The sequence below is a fragment of the Hemibagrus wyckioides genome, linkage group LG23, assembly GCF_019097595.1.
Source record: "Hemibagrus wyckioides isolate EC202008001 linkage group LG23, SWU_Hwy_1.0, whole genome shotgun sequence".
Taxonomy (NCBI): Eukaryota; Metazoa; Chordata; class Actinopteri; order Siluriformes; family Bagridae; genus Hemibagrus; species Hemibagrus wyckioides.
Window position 1 is genome coordinate 18,771,850 of NC_080732.1, and position 23,602 is coordinate 18,795,451.

The 23,602-nt window shown below is 40.9% G+C and overlaps 1 protein-coding gene across 10 annotated transcripts in view; it reads right to left on the bottom strand.

Annotated features, from left to right (window-relative positions):
- The window catches only part of syngap1b (synaptic Ras GTPase activating protein 1b), a 124,547-nt gene that overhangs the window by 86,002 nt on the left and 14,943 nt on the right, over nucleotides 1–23,602 (bottom strand). The gene's annotated exons all lie outside the window — the stretch shown is intronic.

A 23,602-nucleotide genomic window follows, 5' to 3' on the forward strand; every position in this document is an offset into this window, starting at 1 on the left:
AAGGGAGAGAGAGAGAGAGAGAGAGAGAGAGAGAGAGAGAGAGAGAGAGAGAGGAGTAGAATGACAGATACACACACAGAGAGAGAGAGAAAGAGAGAGAGATCATCAGTTCATCAGTGATTTGAAATAAACTAAGCCCAGGCTGGATTATACCATGTTACACTTCTGCCTTTTTCTCCTACATTAATGACTTTTATAATTAATAACAGTCTCATGGAGAAGAATAAAACCTCCTCATGTAAAGATGGGAGAAAATACACACACACACACGGGTGAGAAAATGGATTCAGTGATGGAGATGGAGAGGATTAAAAGATAAGAGAGTCAAGAGGCCGAGATCTTCTGAGCCTCCATCTTGGATCTGCTTGTGGCTCTCCAGTTAGCGGTTAATGCTAGTTATGCTAGTTAGTTGAGATCGGTGTTCTCACAGCTTCAACCGCGAGTGTATCATGAGTAAAACTTTAATATAGAACTTTATTACAGATTTTACAGAAAATCGGTGGTGAAAAGCGATCATTTTAAAATAAATCCAGCTTTGGACTTGACCGTTTGACCCGTGGGACATTTTCGGACGCCGAGCTCAGATCTGAAGCTAACAGCAGGCGTCACACTGCACGACTTTTCCCTCTCGTCTTCTGTGTGTGTAAAAAATAACAAGTTTGTTTTGTGTTGGTTTTATCTGTGCTCAATGATGCGATAACAGGAAACACGTACAGTGTGTGTGTGTGTTTGTGGTTTGTGTGTGTGTGTGTGTGTTATTAGCCGGGGACGTACAGAGATATTGCGTGTTTTATTTTTAGCGCGGGTTTCGGAGCTCAGCGGTGTGGATAATTGTCCTTCCCCCCGACGGGCTCGCTAATGACCGTGCAGAGAAGTAGAGAGGGTTCTGACCCGCTTCAGTGTCAGCGTTTTACCCTCTGCCTCTAAAGAGCTGCAGCAACAACACTAAAGCCCTTTTACCCCAGACATCTACACAATACTGCAGCGCTCTACACACACTGCACACTACACTACACACACTGCACACTACACTACACACACTACACTACACACACTACACACTACACTGCACACACTACACTACACACACTGCACACTACACTACACACACTGCACACTACACTACACACACTACACACTACACTGCACACACTACACTACACACACTGCACACTACACTACACACACTGCACACTACACTACACACACTACACACTACACTACACACACTGCACACTACACTACACACACTACACACTACACTGCACACACTACACTACACACACTACACACTACACTACACACACTACACTACACTGCACACACTACACTACACACACTACACACTACACTGCACACACTACACTACACACACTACACTACACTACACAAACTACACACTACACTACACACACTTCACACTACACTACTCACACTACACTACACTGCACACACTACACTACACACACTACACACTACACTACACACACTACACTACACACACTACACACTACACTACACACACTACACTACAAACACTACACACTACACTGCACACACTACACTACACACACTGCACACTACACTACACACACTACACACTACACTACACACACTACACTACACACACTACACACTACACTACACACACTACACACTACACTGCACACACTACACTACACACACTACACACTACACTACACACACTACACACTACACTACACACACTACACTACACACACTACACACTACACACACTGCACACTACACTACACACACTGCACACTACACTACACACACTACACACTACACTACACACACTACACACTACACTGCACACACTACACTACACACACTGCACACTACACTACACACACTACACACTACACTGCACACACTACACTACAAACACTGCACACTACACTACACACACTACACTACACACACTACACTACACACACTACACTGCACACACTACACTACACACACTGCACACTACACTACACACACTACACACTACACTACACACACTACACACTACACTACACAAACTACACACTACACTGCACACACTACACTATACACACTACACACTACACTGCACACACTACACTACACACACTGCACACTACACTACACACACTGCACACTACACTGCACACACTACACTACACACACTACACTACACACACTACACACTACACTGCACACACTACACTACACACACTACACTACACTACACAAACTACACACTACACTGCACACACTACACTACACACACTACACACTACACTGCACACACTACACTACACACACTACACACTACACTACACACACTACACACTACACTGCACACACTACACTACACACACTACACTACACACACTACACTACACTGCACACACTACACTACACACACTACACAATACACTACACACACACTACACTACACACACACACTACACTACACAAACTACACACTACACTGCACACACTACACTACACACACTACACACTACACTGCACACAAACTACACACTACTCACACACTACACTGCACACACTACACTACACACACTACACACTACACTGCACACACTACACTACACACACTACACTACACTACACAAACTACACACTACACTACACTACACACACTACACTGCACACACTACACTACACACACTACACTACACTACACAAACTACACACTACACTACACTGCACACACTACACTACACACACTGCACACTACACTACACACACTACACTGCACACACTACACTACACACTACACTGCACACACTACACTACACACACTACACTACACTACACAAACTACACTACACTACACAAACTACACACTACACTACACTACACACACTGCACACTACAATACACACACTACACACTACACTGCACACACTACACTACACACACTACACACTACACTGCACACACTACACTACACACACTACACTACACTACACAAACTACACACTACACTACACTGCACACACTACACTACACACACTACACACTACACTGCACACACTACACTACACACACTACACACTACACTGCACACACTACACTACACACACTACACACTACACTGCACAAACTACACACTACACTACACTGCACACACTACACTACACTACACACACTACACACTACACTACACACACTACACACCACACTACACACACTACACAAACTACACACTACACTACACTGCACACACTACACTACACACACTACACACTACACTACACAAACTACACACTACACTACACTGCACACACTACACTACACACACTACACTACACTACACAAACTACACACTACACTGCACACACTACACTACACACACTACACACTACACTGCACACTACACTACACACACTACACACTACACTGCACACTACACTACACACACTACACACTACACTGCACACTACACTACACACACTACACACTACACTGCACACTACACTACACACACTACACACTACACTACACACTACACTACACACTACACTGCACACTACACTACACACACTACACACTACACTGCACACACTACACTACACACACTACACACTACACTGCACACACTACACACTACACTACACACACTACACTGCACACACTACACTACACACACTACACACTACACTGCACACTACACTGCACACTACACTACACACACTACACACTGCACACACTACACTACACACACTACACTACACTACACAAACTACACTACACACACTACACAAACTACACACTACACTACACACACACACTACACTACACTACACACACTACACTGCACACACTACACTACACACACTACACAAACTACACACTACACTACACTGCACACACTACACTACACACACTACACACTACACTACACAAACTACACACTACACTACACTACACACACACTACACTACACTGCACACACTACACTACACACACTACACTACACTACACACACTACACTACACAAACTACACACTACACTGCACACACTACACTACACACACTACACACTACACTGCACACTACACTACACACACTACACACTACACTGCACACACTACACTACACACACTACACACTACACTGCACACACTACACTACACACACTACACTGCACACACTACACTACACACACTACACTACACTGCACACACTACACTACACTACACACACTACACTACACACTACACTGCACACACTACACTACACACACTACACTACACAAACTACACACTACACTACACACACTACACACTACACTGCACACACTACACTACACACACTACACACTACACTACACACACTACACTACACACACTACACACTACACTGCACACTACACTACACACACTACACACTACACTACACACTACACTGCACACTACACTACACACACTACACTACACACACTACACACTACACTACACACTACACTGCACACTACACTACACACACTACACACTACACTGCACACTACACTACACACACTACACTACACACACTACACACTACACTGCACACACTACACACTGCACTACACACACTACACAAACACACTACACACTACACTGCACACACTACACTACACACACTACACTGCACACACTACACTACACACACTACACTACACTACACTACACAAACTACACACACTACACTACACTGCACACACTACACTACACACACTACACACTACACTACACACAAACTACACACTACACTGCACACACTACACTACACACACTACACACTACACTGCACACACTACACTACACACACTACACACTACACTGCACACACTACACACACACACTACACACACTACACACTACACTACACACACTACACACTACACTACACACACTACACACACTACACTGCACACACTACACTACACACACTACACACTACACTACACACACACTACACTGCACACACTACACACACACACACTACACTACACACACTACACACTACACTACACACACTACACTACACACACTACACTACACTGCACACACTACACTACACACACTACACTACACACTACACAAACTACACACTACACTGCACACACTACACTACACACACTACACACTACACTGCACACTACACTACACAAACTACACACTACACTACACTACACACACTACACACTACACTGCACACACTACACTACACACACTACACTGCACACACTACACTACACACACTACACTACACTACACAAACTACACACTACACTACACTACACACACTACACACTATACTGCACACACTACACTACACATACTACACTACACACACTACACTACACTACACATACTACACTACACTACACACATTACACTACACTACACACACTACACTACACTACACTATACACACTACACTACACACACTACACTACACACACTACACTACACTACACAAACTACACACTACACTACACTGCACACACTACACTACACACACTACACACTACACTGCACACACTACACTACACTACACAAACTACACACTACACTACACTGCACACACTACACTACACACACTACACTACACTGCACACACTACACTACACACACTACACACTACACTACACTACACACACTACACACTACACTACACTGCACACACTACACTACACACACTGCACACACTACACTACACACACACACTACACTGCACACACTACACACACTACACTACACACACTACACACACTACACTGCACACACTACACTACACACACTGCACACTACACTACACACACTACACACTACACTGCACACTACACTACACACACTACACACTACACTGCACACTACACTACACACACTACACACTACACTACACACACTACACACCACACTACACACACTACACAAACTACACACTACACTACACTGCACACACTACACTACACACACTACACACTACACTACACTACACACACTACACACTACACTACACTGCACACACTACACAAACTACACACTACACTACACTGCACACACTACACTACACACACTACACTACACTGCACACACTACACTACACTACACACACTACACTACACACACTACACACTACACTGCACACACTACACTACACACACTACACTACACACTACACTGCACACACTACACTACACACACTACACTGCACTACACAAACTACACTACACACACTACACACTACACTGCACACACTACACTACACACACTACACTACACACACTACACTACACAAACTACACTACACACACACTACACTACACACACTACACTACACTGCACACACTACACTACACACACTACACACTACACTACACACACTACACACACTACACTACACACACTACACTACACTGCACACACTACACTACACACACTACACTACACACTACACTACACACACTACACTACACACACTACACACTACACTGCACACACTACACTACACACACTACACACTACACTGCACACACTACACTACACACACTACACACTACACTGCACACACTACACTACACACACTACACTACACACACTACACTACACTGCACACACTACACTACACACACTACACACTACACTACACACACTACACACTACACTACACACACTACACTGCACACACTACACTACACACACTACACAAACTACACACTACACTACACTGCACACACTACACTACACACACTACACACTACACTACACAAACTACACACTACACTACACTACACACACTACACTACACACACTACACACACTACACACTACACTGCACACACTACACTACACACACTACACTACACACTACACTGCACACACTACACTACACACACTACACTACACAAACTACACTACACACACACTACACTACACACACTACACTACACACACTACACACTACACTACACACACTACACACACTACACTGCACACACTACACTACACACACTACACTACACTGCACACACTACACTACACACACTACACTACACTACACACACTACACTACACACACTACACACTACACTGCACACACTACACTACACACACTACACTACACACACTACACTACACAAACTACACTACACACACACTACACTACACACACTACACTACACACACTACACTACACTGCACACACTACACTACACACACTACACTACACACTACACTACACACACTACACTACACACACTACACACTACACTGCACACACTACACTACACACACTACACTACACTACACTAACACTACACTGCACACACTACACTACACACACTACACACTACACTACACACACTACACACACTACACTACACTGCACACACTACACTACACACACTACACTGCACACACTACACTACACTGCACACACTACACTACACACACTACACACTACACTACACACACTACACACTACACTACACACACTACACACACTACACTGCACACACTACACTACACACACTACACTACACTGCACACACTACACTACACACTACACTACACACACTACACTACACACACTACACACTACACTGCACACACTACACTACACACACTACACACTACACTGCACACACTACACTACACACACTACACACTACACTGCACACACTACACTACACACACTACACTACACACACTACACTACACTGCACACACTACACTACACACACTACACACTACACTACACACACTACACACACTACACTACACTGCACACACTACACTACACACACTACACTGCACAAACTACACACTACACTGCACACACTACACACTACCCTGCACACACTACAAACTACACTGCACACACTACACACTACACTACACACACTACACACACTACACTGCACACACTACACTACACACACTACACTACACTGCACACACTACACTACACACACTACACTACACACTACACTACACACACTACACTACACACACTACACTGCACACACTACACTACACAAACTACACACTACACTGCACACACTACACTACACACACTACACACTACACTGCACACACTACACTACACACACTACACTACACAAACTACACACTACACTGCACACACTACACTATACACACTACACACTACACTACACACACTACACACTACACTACACAAACTACACACTACACTGCACACACTACACACTACCCTGCACACACTACACACTACACTGCACACACTACACACTACCCTGCACACACTACAAACTACACTGCACACACTACACACTACACTGCACACACTACACACTACCCTGCACACACTACACACTACCCTGCACACACTACACACTACCCTGCACACACTACAAACTACTCTGCACACACTACACACTACCCTGCACACACTACACACTACACTGCACAAACTACACACTACACTGCACAAACTACACACTACACTGCACACACTACACTGCACAAACTACACACTACCCTGCACACACTACACTACACAAACTACACACTACACTGCACACACTACACACTACACTGCACACACTACCCTGCACAAACTACACACTACACTGCACACAGTACACTGCACACTACACTGCACACACTACCCTGCACAAACTACACACTACACTGCACACAGTACACTACACACTACACTGCACAAACTACACACTACACTGCACACACTACACTACACAAACTACACACTACACTGCACACACTGCACACTACACTGCACACACTACCCTGAACAAACTACACACTACACTGCACACACTACCCTGCACAAACTACACACTACACTGTACACACTACAAACTACACTGCACACACTACCCTGCACAAACTACACACTACACTGCACAAACTACACTGCACAAACTACCCTGCACAAACTACACACTATACTGCACACACTACAAACTACACTGCACACACTACCCTGCACAAACTACACACTACACTGCACACACTACACTACACACTACACTGCACACTACACACACTACACTACACACACTACACACACTGTACACTACACTACACACACTGCACACTACATTACACACACTGCACACTACACACACTATACTGCACAAACTACACTGCACATACTATACTACACACACTACACACACTACACACTACCCTGCACACACTACACTGAACACTACACACTACATTGCACAAACTACACTGCACACACTACACACACTACACACTACACTGCACACACTACACTGCACACACTACACTGCACACTACACTGCACAAACTACACACTACACTGCACACTACACACACTACATACTACACTGCACACACTACACTGCACACACTACACTGCACAAACTACACACTATACTGCACACACTACACTGCACACACTACACTGCACAAACTACACACTACACTGCACACACTACACTGCACAAACTACACACTACACTGCACAAACTACACACTATACTGCACACACTACACTGCACAAACTACACACTACACTGCACAAACTACACACTACACTACACACACTACACCGCACACACTACACACTATACTGCACACACTACACTACACAAACTACACACTACACTACACAAACTACACACTACACTACACACACTACACCGCACACACTACACACTATACTGCACACACTACACTGCACAAACTACACACTACACTGCACAAACTACACACTACACTACACACACTACACCGCACACACTACACACTATACTGCACACACTACACTGCACAAACTACACACTACACTACACACACTACACTGCACAAACTACACACTATACTGCACACACTACACTACACACACTACACTGCACAAACTACACACTATACTGCACACACTGCACTACACACACTACACTGCACACACTACACACTACACTACACACATTACACTGCACACACTACACACTATACTGCACACACTACACACACTACACTGCACACACTACACACTATACTGCCACACTACACTACACACACTACACTGCACAAACTACACACTATACTGCACACATTACACTACACACACTACACTGCACACACTGCACACTACACTACACACACTACACTGCACACACTACACACTATACTGCACACACTACACACACTACACTGCACACACTACACACTATACTGCACACACTACACTGCACACACTACACACTATACTGCACACACTACACACTATACTGCACACACTACACTGCACACACTACACACTATACTGCACACACTACACACTATACTGCACACACTACACACTATACTGCACACACTACACTGCACACACTACACACTATACTGCACACACTACACACACTACACTGCACACACTACACACTATACTGCACACACTACACTGCACAAACTACACTGCACACACTACACTACACACACTACACTGCACAAACTACACACTACACTACACACACTACACTGCACACACTGCACACTACACTGCACAAACTACACACTACACTGCACACACTACACTGCACAAACTACACACTACACTGCACACTACACACACTACATACTACACTGCACAAACTACACTGCACACACTACACTGCACAAACTACACACTATACTGCACACACTACACTGCACAAACTACACACTACACTGCACAAACTACACACTACACTACACACACTACACCGCACACACTACACACTATACTGCACACACTACACTGCACAAACTACACACTATACTGCACACACTACACTACACACACTACACTGCACAAACTACACACTATACTGCACACACTACACTACACACACTACACTGCACACACTACACACTACACTACACACACTACACTGCACACACTACACACTATACTGCACACACTACACACACTACACTGCACACACTACACACTATACTGCACACACTACACACACTACACTGCACAAACTACACACTATACTGCACACACTACACTACACACACTACACTGCACACACTGCACACTACACTACACACACTACACTGCACACACTACACACTATACTGCACACACTACACACACTACACTGCACACACTACACACTATACTGCACACACTACACTGCACACACTACACACTATACTGCACACACTACACTGCACACACTACACACTATACTGCACACACTACACTGCACAAACTACACACTATACTGCACACACTACACTACACACACTACACTGCACAAACTACACACTATACTGCACACACTACACTACACACACTACACTGCACACACTACACACTACACTACACACACTACACTGCACACACTACACACTATACTGCACACACTACACACACTACACTGCACACACTACACACTATACTGCACACACTACACTACACACACTACACTGCACAAACTACACACTATACTGCACACACTACACTACACACACTACACTGCACACACTGCACACTACACTACACACACTACACTGCACACACTACACTACACACACTACACTGCACACACTACACTACACACACTACACTGCACACACTGCACACTACACTACACACACTACACTGCACACACTACACACTATACTGCACACACTACACACACTACACTGCACACACTACACACTATACTGCACACACTACACTGCACACACTACACACTATACTGCACACACTACACTGCACAAACTACACACTATACTGCACACACTACACTGCACACACTACACACTATACTGCACACACTACACACTATACTGCACACACTACACACTATACTGCACACACTACACTGCACACACTACACACTATACTGCACACACTACACTGCACACACTACACACTATACTGCACACACTACACTGCACACACTACACACTATACTGCACACACTACACACTATACTGCACACACTACACACTATACTGCACACACTACACTGCACACACTACACACTATACTGCACACACTACACACACTACACTGCACACACTACACACTATACTGCACACACTACACTGCACAAACTACACACTACACTGCACACACTACACTACACACACTACACTGCACAAACTACACACTACACTACACAAACTACACTGCACACACTACACACTATACTGCACACACTACACTGCACAAACTACACACTATCCCACATGGTGACCAGTGAACAGTGTGGATTGAAAGGACATGGCAACTGGAATTATATTAATTATAATTAAAAGGGGATTATTTAATTTGGGAGAAAAAACTGAATGTTTATGGAAGTGTTTATAAACATTCACTTTAAATAAATAAAATAAGAAACCACACAACATCCAGAAACGTCGGGTCTATACTATACTACACACTACACTACACTATACTATACTACACAATACACTACACTATACTATACTACACACTATACTATACTACACACTACACTACACTATACTATACTACACACTACACTACACTACACTACACTATACTACACACTACACTATACTATACTACACAATACACTACACTATACTATACTACACACTACACTATACTATACTACACAATACACTACACTATACTATACTACACACTACACTATACTATACTACACAATACACTACACTATACTATACTACACTACACTATACTATACTACACAATACATTACACTATACTATACTACACACTATACTATACTACACACTACACTATACTATACTACACAATACACTACACTATACTATACTACACACTACATTATACTATACTACACTACACTATACTATACTACACACTACACTACACTATACTATACTACACAATACACTACACTATACTACACACTACACTACAGTATATTATACTACACACTACACTATACTATACTACACAATACACTACACTATACTACACACTACACTACACTATATTATACTACACACTACACTACACTATACTATACTACACAATACAGTACACTATACTATACTACACACTACACTACACTATACTACACAATACACTACACTATACTATACTACACACTACACTACACAATACACTATACTATACTACACACTACACTATACTATACTACACAATACACTACACAATACACTACACTATACTATACTACACACTACACTATACTATACTACACACTACACTACACTACACTACACTATACTATACTATACTACACACTACACTACACTATACTATACTACACACTACACTACACTATACTATACTACACAATACACTACACTATACTATACTACACACTACACTATACTGTACTACACAATACACTACACTATACTATACTACACACTACACTATACTATACTACACAATACACTACACTATACTATACTACACAATACACTATACTATACTACACAATACACTACACTATACTATACTACACACTACACTATACTATACTACACACTACACTACACTACACTACACTATACTATACTATACTACACACTACACTACACTATACTATACTACACACTACACTACACTATACTATACTACACAATACACTACACTATACTATACTACACACTACACTATACTGTACTACACAATACACTACACTATACTATACTACACACTACACTATACTGTACTACACAATACACTACACTATACTATACTACACACTACACTATACTATACTACACAATACACTACACTATACTATACTACACAATACACTATACTATACTACACAATACACTACACTATACTATACTACACACTACACTACACTATACTATACTACACACTACACAATACAGTACACTATACTATACTACACAATACAGTACACTATACTATACTACACAATACACAATACAGTACACTATACTATACTACACACTACACTACACTATACTACACAATACACTACACTATACTATACTACACACTACACTATACTATACTACACAATACAGTACACTATACTATACTACACACTACACTACACTATACTATACTACACACTACACAATACAGTACACTATACTATACTACACAATACACTACACTATACTATACTACACACTACACTACACTATACTACACACTACACTATACTATACTACACACTACACAATACAGTACACTATACTATACTACACAATACACTACACTATACTATACTACACACTACACTACACTATACTATACTACACACTACACTATACTATACTACACAATACAGTACACTATACTATACTACACACTACACTACACTATACTATACTACACACTACACAATACAGTACACTATACTATACTACACACTACACAATACAGTACACTATACTATACTACACACTACAGTACACTATACTATACTACACACTACACTATACTATACTATACTACACACTACACTACACTATACTACACACTACACTATACTGTACTACACAATACACTATACTATACTACACAATACAGTACACTATACTATACTACACACTACACTACACTATACTATACTACACACTACACAATACAGTACACTATACTATACTACACACTACACAATACAGTACACTATACTATACTACACACTACAGTACACTATACTATACTACACACTACACTATACTATACTATACAATACACTACACTATACTATACTACACACTACACTACACTATACTATACTACACACTACACTACACTATACTATACTACACAATACACTACACTATACTATACTACACACTACACTATACTATACTACACACTACACTACACTATACTACACACTACACTATACTATACTACACACTACACAATACAGTACACTATACTATACTACACAATACACTACACTATACTATACTACACACTACACTACACTATACTACACACTACACTACACTATACTATACTACACACTACACAATACAGTACACTATACTATACTACACAATACACTACACTATACTATACTACACACTACACTACACTATACTATACTACACACTACACTATACTATACTACACAATACAGTACACTATACTATACTACACACTACACTACACTATACTATACTACACACTACACTACACTATACTACACAATACACTACACTATACTATACTACACACTACACAATACAGTACACTATACTATACTACACACTACACAATACAGTACACTATACTATACTACACAATACACTACACTATACTATACTACACACTACACTACACTATACTATACTACACACTACACTATACTATACTACACAATACAGTACACTATACTATACTACACACTACACTACACTATACTATACTACACACTACACTACACTATACTACACAATACACTACACTATACTATACTACACACTACACTACACTATACTATACTACACACTACACAATACAGTACACTATACTATACTACACACTACAGTACACTATACTATACTACACACTACACTACACTACACTATACTACACACTACACTACACTATACTATACTACACACTACACAATACAGTACACTATACTATACTACACAATACAGTACACTATACTATACTACACACTACACTACACTATACTATACTACACACTACACTATACTATACTACACAATACAGTACACTATACTATACTACACACTACACTACACTATACTATACTACACACTACACAATACAGTACACTATACTATACTACACACTACACAATACAGTACACTATACTATACTACACACTACAGTACACTATACTATACTACACAATACACTACACTATACTATACTACACAATACACTACACTATACTATACTACACACTACACTACACTATACTACACTATACTATACTACACACTACACTACACTACACTATATTACTACACAATACAGTACACTATACTATACTACACACTACACTACACTATACTACACTATACTATACTACACACTACACTACACTACACTATATTACTACACAATACAGTACACTACACCATACTACACACTACACTACACTATATTATACTACACACTACCCTACACTATACTACACACTACACAATACAGTACACTACACTATACTATACTACACTACACACTACACAATACAGTACACTATACTATACTACACACAATACAGTACACTATACTATACTACACTATACTATACTATACTACACACTATACTACACTACACTATACTACACACTACACTACACTACACTATATTACTACACAATACAGTACACTACACCATACTACACACTACACTACACTATACTATACTACACAATACAGTACACTACACTATACTACACAATACACAATACAGTACACTATACTATACTACACACAATACAGTACACTATACTATACTACACACTACACTATACTATACTACACACTACACTACACTACACTATACTACACTATACTATACTATACTACACACTATACTACACTATACTATACTACACACTACACTACACTATACTATACTACACAATACACTACACTATACTATACTACACAATACACTACACTATACTATACTACACACTACACTACACTATACTACACAATACACTACACTATACTATACTACACACTACACTATACTATACTACACACTACACTACACTATACTATACTACACAATACACTACACTATACTATACTACACAATACACTACACTATACTATACTACACACTACACTACACTATACTATACTATACTACACACTACACTACACTACACTATACTACACAATACAGTACACTATACTACACTATACTACACACTACACTACACCATACTACACTATACTATACTATACTACACACTATACTACACTATACTATACTACACACTACACTACACTATACTATACTACACAATACACTACACTATACTATACTACACAATACACTACACTATACTATACTACACACTACACTATACTATACTACACAATACACTACACTATACTATACTACACAATACACTACACTATACTATACTACACAATACACTACACTATACTATACTACACAATACACTACACTATACTATACTACACAATACACTACACTATACTATACTACACAATACACTACACTATACTACACAATACACTACACTATACTATACTACACACTACACTATACTATACTACACACTACACTACACTACACTATACTATACTACACACTACACTACACTACACTATACTATACTACACACTACACTACACTACACTATACTATACTACACAATACTACACTACAATAAAACACAATAAACTGCACTACACTACACTATACTATGCCATACTACACAATACTACACAATAATAAAACACACACTACGACCCCACATGATGACCAGTAAACAGTGCGGAGTGAAAGGACATGGCAACCGGAATTATATTAAAGGAGGATTATTTCATTTGGGAGTGAATATTGAATATTTATGAAAGCGTTTATTTCACATCTCTTCTGTTTCAGTGTAATAAGAAAAACAATCTTCGCACTGATCTCGAAACTAAAAACAAAAAAGAACGGAAAAGATAAAGTGAGCTCTGACCGGTTCAACCTTTCATTTAATTCCTGATGAGAAGTCACACATAATCTGAACGGTGCCTTTTTCGAAATGTCTGGCAACCGTAAAACAAACAAGGCTCCTGAATTCAGAATATTGAAATAATCAGGAAGTTCCTGCTGCTGTAACGTGTCACTAAACCCGATCGGCCACATGGCATCGCTGTTGCTGCGATCATCTGCTTCCCCGAACTCTGAGTACAGGAAACAGGGTTACTGCCCGAGAGATGTCACTTCCGAAACGCCCACTCTCTCTCTCTCTCTCTCTCTCTCTCTCTCTTACTCCTGCACGCCCCCAGCCTATTGCCATGACAACCGGGAAAAGAATAGAATAGAAGTGAGCGGTAAAGAGAGGGATGATCAAAGAAAGAGGGGGAGAGAGGTAAGAGAGAGAGAGAGAGAGATAGAGACATGGACAGAGAGAAAAAGGAGGAGGAGGAAGAAGAGGAGGAGGAGGAGGAGGAGGGAGTTCTGAAACGTGTGGGAGAGACAGAACAGAACGCGAGAGACGGAGTGATGGAGTGATGAGGGAGGAATAGGGAAATCGGATATGCGGAGTAGTCGGAGAGCCGAGGCGAGGGAGGACGACGACGATGGAGGAAAAAGACGGGAGAAGGATACTTTTTCTTTTTTTTTTGGGAAAAGGAACAGAGAAAGAAATGGTGGCTTGTTCCCATAGCAACCTAGCCTTCCATGAGATCTCTCTCTCTCTCTCTCTCTCTCTCTCCCTATATAGCATTCGGTCATACATTTACATGTGAAGCGTGTGAGGCAGGACGCCATTCACTCATAAAATAAATAAATAAATATATAAAGAAAAGATAAATTAAAAAGAATCTCCAGTTTTAGGTTTAGTTTCACTTTCTGAAACCTAATAAATCTGTTCTTAAACACATCATGATGTCTTGATATCTCTTAAAATGTTGAGCAACATACTGCAAAAAACATACAAAAAAAATAATGCAAATAATGATCACATGCCACTGATGGAAGCCAGGTTGCCATGGTTACCGCATCCAGTTACTATACCCACCACCACCAGGTGGATTATTCCTCTACAACAGCACGGGTTTTATTCCTCTTATACCACAGCGATACGCCGGATAATACGTTTTATGAATTAAAGCACGATGCATCGTACTTTTTATCCATTTATGGTTACGTTTAATGTTATGGAATGTTCACTAAACAGTTTAATCAGCTCCCTAACCAGCCTCCATTTTTTTACAGCCTTTTATGTTCCAGCTTAACCTCTGACACCAGAGACTTCCATAGATGATACATAAATGTCTCCTTACAGCATGTTTTGAGCGATTAGGCTTTGTTTAGAGCCGTTGCTATAGAAACAACAGCACATTTAGAACATCTACATCGATCTAGATCGTCTTCCGGCCAATCGGCTTCGAGATTTCGTCAGGATCGCGGCTTGACACAATTTGAAGCACGTCTCTGGCGTTCTGCAACATTTTTGAGGTGGGTGTGTCACTAAAACATGAAGTGAGAGCTCAGGAGCCATATAAAAACAGGTTAAAATAAGCCTTGAGACGTGTGAGAGAGCGCAGGAAGTGCGTGTCTTGAGTTTACAGCCGGTTGCCATGGTTTCCCTGCTAGCACTGTGTTCTTATTCCCCTCCTGAACTCCTCCAGTCTGAAGTGTTTGAAGGAATCAGATCAGAGTTGGACATGACATCAGGAAGGAGATTTTTTTTTGTGTGTGTGTGTGTGTGTGTGCACGAATCGTTCCGTGAACACCGTGAGCAGCAGGACATCATGTACCGGCAAAGAGAGAGAGGGAAAAAGCCACTTTCTAATACCAAAGGGGGAAAAAAATGAATTCCAACTTCCCAACAAACTCCCTGGCAGCCTCCTTTCATCTCTCTCCTATCACCTCTACCCCCCTCCACCTTCTACCCATCTGTCTCTCAGCACCCCCCCACCCACCAACCCAGCCGGCTTCCTCCAGTCTCTCGCTCTGTCTCAGAGATCGGAATTATTACCTAAAGCCTATGAATGAATTCAAAACTGTAAAGAAACAGCAAAGAAACACAAACTCGCGGAAGCCTGAGATGATTTCATCTCAAAATCATCTTATTAGAGTTCAGTAAAGTCTCGTTAGAAAAAAATAAAATGCCGATAATGCAAACAATTACCATATGCAGTTCATGCGAGCATGGTTACCATGGTTACCACATCACCTTACCATTAAAAAAGAGGCATGTGTTTTATTCCTCTTATACAACAGCATTTTGCCAACTAGAACAAAGCTTTTTGTATTAAAGGGCGACTTTTATCCGTTTACGGTTGCGGCATTTTCGATAAACCTCGAGCAATAAACGTACACAGCTAACTGACAACACAGAAGATTGACTTTTATCACTAAATCATTTATCAGTCATTAAATCCTGTTCAGCCATGACTCTGACTCTTTCTTTCTCTTCCCAGATTGGCTGACCGTCACCATCGGACCTCTCTTTACGTTGATGTACGTGTACAGTTGTATGTAGACTGAAGGGCAGGCAATATACACTGTTTAGGCATAACATTATGACCACCTGCCTAATATTGTGTTGGTCGCCCTTTCGCTGCCCTGACCCGTCCTGCACTGTGTATTCTGACCCCTTTCTATCAGAACCAGCATTAACTTTTTCAGCAGTTTGATCAACAGTAGCTCGTCTGTTGGATCAGATCACACGGGCCAGCCTTCACTCCCCACGTGCATCAATGAGCCTTGACCTCCCATGACCCTGTCACCGGTTCACCACTGTTCCTTCCATGGACCACTTTTGATAGATACTGACCACTGCAGACTGGGAACACCCCACAAGAGCTGCAGTTTTGGAGATGCTCTGATCCAGTGGTCTAGCCATCACAATTTGGCCCTTCATCAATCTCGCTCAAATCCTTACACTTGTCCATTTTTCCTGCTTCTAACATCAACTTTGAGGGCAAAATGTTCACCTGCTGCCTAATATATCCCACCTTTTCTGGAGAATTTGAAAACAAAATAAATCTCAAAACATTAAAACTGATTTCAGACTCACCGCCTTTCATCAGCATTCCACCTTCAGCCCTTGCTCTCGTCTCTCTCGTTATTGACGCAGTAACTGCACGCATAATTGATCAGGCTGATTGATATTATTGATTTTTTTCCCTCTTTTATTTGGAATCGTAATAAATCAGAGCTTTAGCTGTTTCTCATTTAGATTCATGTTAAATTCTTTATAACATCTTCACAACGTCCTGCTCTTTCTCTCCCTGTCTTTCTTCTTCTTCTCCCTCTCTCCCCCTCCTCCTCCCTCAGCTAATATTAGTTTAGGGAGAAATTGTCGTCGAGGTGAGCCGTGAATTCTGAATGAAGTTTGCATATTTGCATTGTACAGCATTTCTCTACTGAATGGAATATTTTCCACACTGCAGTGTCATTCCTGCTGCAAAGTGCATCCATAAACAGCTCGAAAATGCTTACTTCACCTTAAACACTCTGTGTGTGTGTGTGTGGTTTTACTTCACTCCGTGTGTGTAAAGTTGACTCCAGAATTTTCTTTCCTCTAACATATTTTCTTTTTTAATAATAATCACTCATGTAGCAAAAGTATTGGCACCCCTTAAGAAAAAGTCTCCCTAGAGACCATTTATTTTCTATTAGTAAACATTGTGGTGTTTTTTGTGGGCGGAGCTTAGGTGGAGGCAGAAAGATTTCCCTGACCGCTTAGTTATCAAGTATTGTTAGTTTGTTTTTAAACAATGACTGGTCAAAATCCCAATTTATCTGACTATGTTAGCTCACTCACTGTCCAGGACCACGAATGTTATTTGAAAAATTAACTTTAACCGGATCGGCCGACCCGTACACGCCCACTCAGTGGATGGACGATGTGACAGGATGACCTCCGGTTGAGTGACCTGACATCTACACCTGACATCTGATAGAAAAACCAAGCGCTTCTGGTGACTGTAGAAAGGGAGATGACACAAACAGTTTCCCTTGTTTAGTGTCCAGTCATTAGCTACCAGTTAGCTAACTTACACGCTAAAAAGTTAGCATTACATGAGGAATCATTTAACTTGTTCCCCGATTTCTGATGAGGTAGACATGCATAAGAAACATTTAGACATGAAATCAGACCATAAACCAGACCAATGAAAAACAATAGTTTCTTTAACCTTATCTGATATTTTTAATGATTGTTTCTGTCCAGTCCGCTCGTTTTATTGCATTAAAACTTGGAAGCCACGTCGATTCTGTCACACAACAACACAACAAGATGACATTTGTGTTCCTCGTGTAGTCGACTCTGTACTGGTTTGTATTGGCCACCTCCGGTTTTCCCCGTTTTGCCTCCAGCTAGCGATGTGACGTCGTTGTGATGTTGGCACAAAAAGGATCAATAAGCTACCAGTTACTTTGCTCATCTTATCATCTTTCATTAAGTGCAATCGGAGACTCGAAACAGTTGGAGATTTTGCTGGGAATTGGATGCATGAGCAGGAGAGAGTGAGAGAGACTCCTAAAGAAGACAACAGTTAGTCACTGTTCCTGAACAAGAACCAAGAGCTCTTCAGAGTCACTGGATAACTGAAGGTTCTTAACATGAGTGATTTGTTCGTTTCACAACGACTATAAATGGTCAAAAAGTATAATGTCATTCTCGTGTCTAGTTTGGAGAAGGTGGAGTGGACCAAGATCCACCAGAGTGCCAATCATCCTGACTTTATATGGTGCAGCAATAGTGCTAATCATTCTGGAGCCGACCGTATCTATCATTTTTAATCAGCATGTTCAGTGTGTGTGTGTGTGTGTTTCTTGTGTTACTTTATTGTGTGTTCTCTTACATGCATGTGTGTGTGTATGTGTGTCCCGCTGAGGAAAACAGGCCGGACAGTGAGTCCTGAGAGATAAAGAATAATTATAGTGATGATCTGTCCTCAATCCAGAGATAGACTTAGAACTGTGTCATTGTATTATTACCCTGAGGCCAATCACTCACACATACACACCTTCCTTCTGTCTTTCTATCTCAAAACAGAGAAAGAGAGAGAGAGAGAGTGTGTGTTTGTGTTTGAGAGAGAGAGAGAGAGAGAGTGTGTGTGTAAGAGAGAGAGAGAGAGCGTGTGTGTGTGTGTGTGTGAGAGAGAGAGAGCACGCGCGAGAGAGAGAGAGAGAGAGAGAGAGAGAAATCAGACTGAACAAACTTTTAATTAAGAGGAAATACGACATCATCAAACTGGCTCAGAAAGTTTAATCTAGCCTCCAGCAGCACACTGTAAAATACAATAAACCTGCATCATTATTTCTACCATAAAACATGATTATTTGGTTACTTTGCTTAATCCAGCATTCCAAATGTGTTATGAATGCATTTAAAACATGTTAAATAGCATGCATAATACCCTGAAATGCCTCACAAAAAGCCCAAGTATCAGCAATTCATGCTGCATAAGTATAACATTACTTACTTCACATAATGCATTATAATATGATTTATTCCCTAATGAGACTCTGGCTCTGGTATAGTGCAGTGTAGTGTCGTGTCGTGTCGTGTTGTGTCATGTCATGTCATGTCATGTCGTGTCGTGTAGGCTCTGGAGTAAAGTGAATATAGTCTAGTGTACTGTAGCATAGTATAGTGTAGTATAGTATGGGACGGTAAGTTATATTACAGTGTAGTGTGTCATACATGGTATAGTGGTGTAATATGTATATATAGTCTAGTATATTATGGTATAATAAGGTAGGGTATACTATAGTATAATACAGCATTATATAGCATGTGTAGTATAGTAAGTCTAGTAACTTATGTTGTCATATGTTGTTACAAGATGCCTCTAGTGTAGGGTAGTAATTACTCGAGCCATGTGTTACAACAAGGCTCTGGTGTATAGTGTAGTATAGTGTAGTATAGTATAG